We start from the raw sequence: 3763 nt of genomic DNA on the forward strand, positions 1-3763 counted from the left end.
CTGTTCCAGTTCCTTCTCCCGCTTATTTTCATTTTCTGATTATATTGTATATGTTTTGCATAAATTAATGAAAAATTATAATCACAAAGGAAAACAAATTTGTACAATACGATCACTTACGAACCCACATCCCTAACACGCCACATGGTTCAGTTTTGTACTCCCTTTCAGATCTGGTCTACAAGCATCCACGTTTTTATCCAGGCATGAGGACAGGGTAAATATAATTTTGTATTTTGCTTTTTTCATTCAGTGCTATATGAGAACCTTGTTTTCCCAATTACAAAATTTTATAGCATAATTAAGAACAGCTTTGAATAACAAAGTAGGTGCTTTCAGTGCTTCCACTCATTTTGTCTGGCTGTCAGTGGAATTCCACACCCAGGATGAAAAAAATGAGGTGGAAAGTACATAAGTAGGTCTAGGAGGTGGGGCTAAGCAGAGCTGCTGAATGACTGAATGATCTCTGAACGCCCACTCTTTGGAGATCCCAGGATTCCATAATTGTGTTCTTGAGCTCTACCCTATGAACCCTGGAGCTCCTCTTTGGAGATATGAGGGTCCCCTAAAGGCAAGGATAATCTGGGGATCTTTTCTCCTGGCTCAGAGAACAGCAAAAGGAAAGCTTAAAGGTAAATTTAAAAGATGATTGCTCCCTTAACACCAATCCAGAAGAGGCTGGATACACTCCCTGGAGGAGCTTGGACTAGGTCCACTGCTAGGGAACTCATTAGGAGTTTCCCCGGCCATGTGAAGGTAGAAGTGGAATACAGAGTTGTCGGGTCTACTGGAAGCCAGTAGGCAGAGAAACGCTGCACCCTGGAAATTGAAGACAGACCTGTTTTAGAAACCAACTTCTCAAGGAGAAAGTCCTCCCACAAGGGACAATGAGGTGTTTGGGGGCTGATACCATGTCTCATAATCATCTTCCACAACTGTGCTTAGTAGAGTCCCCTTAAATGATTGCTGAATAAATGAAACTGGCTGAGGAAAGCAGCTACTAAGGGCAGCACCAAAAAAGCTTTGCTGATGAATGAGCTGTTGCTCCCCAGCACCACCTGCTGAAATCCTTGGGAACTCTGATGGGATTCCGTGCCTGGAAACTCTGACAGAAGTCTTAGAACCCCTGCCTGAAAGCCAGGGAAACCCTGCCAGGAAGTCTTGGAGCCCCTGACAGACAGCTCTTAGACTGCTCAGAAGCTAGGGAATCATGGAACACTACCAGCTTTGGGACTGAAGCAGAGCAGCTCCTGATTGCTGAACTTCCTTGTCATATTTCCCATTGGGAAAACAAAGGGGTAGAGATTATTGATTTCTTTTTAATCAACAGATAATAGTGGGGAGGAGGAAGGCAGCAGAGCCAACGAAGAAACATTGTAGGGTTTGGGCTGATAAATGTAGTGGGAACTAGATGCAGCATGGCTGACCCAGATCCTCAGAGTGCAATAAAGCCTGTTTCAGGAGGAAGGAGATTCATGGAACATATTTAATTCACTGCAAAATATTCTAAATTCACTTCATAAACTAGGTGTATATGTATGTAATGGTCAGTTCCTTAACTGGTGGGTTTAGCTCCAGCTGCTGTAAAAGATGTTTACCTTGAACATCTGAGATTTCTGGGTGCTACTTCTCTATGCAGGAAAGAAAATTTCTGAGGGCTGAGCTGTTTATTGAGACATAAAGAAAAATAACTGCACATGGTGTAGTTAAGGAGCTCCTCTCTCCTAGGACGGAAAGTGCTGCCAGCCTTAGGACAGGGCACAGATTGATATTGCAGAATCTTAAGGTTTCTCCTTAAGAAGGCAGAGCCTCTCAAATGTCTGAGGGAACCTTGTGGAATGGAAGGGCCATAGCATAATTGCAGATTCAGTGGTAGCGGGCTAGGTCGGGAGGGGAGATAGAATGTTTTTTCTTTGCTCATGATAATGAGAAGGTAAAGGTAGAGGGAGAAGAGGGGATGAAAACAGGCACGTGGCCATTAAAACCATAAGAAACAGTTGAAGCATGAAGTGATCCAAGACTAACTTATGGAGAGCTAGCCACTTCTCTCTAAGGCTGGGGTCAAAACATAGGAATTGCCTGTTGCGTTTTTGTTGAGCGGCATTTGCTTCACTCTAATGGGAGAAATTCTCCGATGTCACTTCTAAATCCACATAGACAAAGGGAGGGAAAGAGATGAGGGTGTCAGAAAGCAATGAGATAAGAGGGTGCAAGGAAAGGGAGAAATTACCAGACAATGGATGTATCACAAGGGTCCTAGTTTTACCCCTTGAGTATCACTTCTGCAGCTATTGGGAAGATGTCCAGAAGTTTGGAATCCTAGGTGGATCTGGGAGCATTGGACTGACAAGTGCCAACACTAGTGCATTGGTTTCTGAGCATGGAATGGGTAGGGATATAAGGACAGAGGCTGTGGTTGTTGTATAGGGAGTCTTCTCCTGCATGTAGAGAACTAGCAGCTTAACTGGGCAAAGAATTGGCTCCTGGAGTTGTCTCTTTATAACAGTATGCTTGAATCTAGAGAGCCAGGTGGGGCCCACATTAGTGAGGACTGGACCCTACAAAATGTTGGCTCTCCTGTTAATGCTAATTGCAAGAATGTAAGATAGACTACAGAGGGAGGTGGAGTGAAACTGATAGGACAAAACTTGGGTGACAAACCTTAGTTAATAGGGACAAGCCAGGTAGTGGTCACATTGGTGAGGAACTGGTGCTGGAAAATGTTAGCTCCTTTGTTGATGGTAATTGGAAGTGCTTGACAGTGACTACAGAGGAGCCTATAGTGAAATATTTGGTAAGACAAAACTTAGCCCATTTTTATCCATAGGGACAATTATGATTGTGTTCATACTGAATGAGGAGCAGAGTACTAGAAAATGGTAGTTCCTTTTCTGATGGTAATTGCAAGAGCTTTAGGGCAACTAAAGACATTAGAGTCAAGTAGTAGGGCAAAACTTGGATGGCCATTTATACATAGGGACCAACTAGTAAGTGTCCATATTAGGTGAGGATCTGGGCTCCCCAAAACGTTAGTTCCTTTGTTGGTGGTAATTGGAAGAATTTTAAGGTGATTGTACAGGAGCTTAGAGAGAAATTGAATTAGGATAAAACTAGATGGCTAAGTTGGATTCAAAAGGACAAAGGTGGAAAAGAACTAATTTCTCAAATCTATTGGGGCAGTGAGCTCTGCTCCTGTGGGTGGTCAAATGAGGCAGTCTCTTATAGTTAAAAAAGAATGTTTTAAGATAATAGAGTAAGACACACAGAAAGAGGAGCTTCAAACAAATAGTTGAAGTTGACAATGAGAATAAGAAAGAGGTTTCCCTGGTGGCACAATGGTTGGGAGTCCGCCTGCCAATGCGGGGGACACGGGTTCGAGCCCCGGTCCGGGAAGATCCCACATGCCGCGGAGCGGCTGGGCCCGTGGGCCATGGCCGCTGAGCCTGCGCGTCCAGAGTCTGTGCTCCGCAACGGGAGAGGCCACAACAGTGAGAGGCCCGCATACCGCAAAAAAAAAAAAAAAAGAAAGAAAGAAGTAAATGTAGATACAGGGAGAGAGAAGAAAAAAACTGCATACTAGGAGAAAATTAGTGGTATTGAAAAACTGCTGCTGTTCAAACGCCTTTAGACACAGACAAGGTTCAAGAGGATCACTCAACACTGCAAGGTGTAGGGGGCAAAGAAGATGCCATATACACACTTGAGTTGAGGGTTTGGACTGGGCCAACTAGAGTGTCACCAAACCCCAATCTGGAGCAACCTA

Source organism: Delphinus delphis, chromosome 4 (genome assembly GCF_949987515.2).
Source record: "Delphinus delphis chromosome 4, mDelDel1.2, whole genome shotgun sequence".
Lineage (NCBI taxonomy): Eukaryota > Metazoa > Chordata > Mammalia > Artiodactyla > Delphinidae > Delphinus > Delphinus delphis.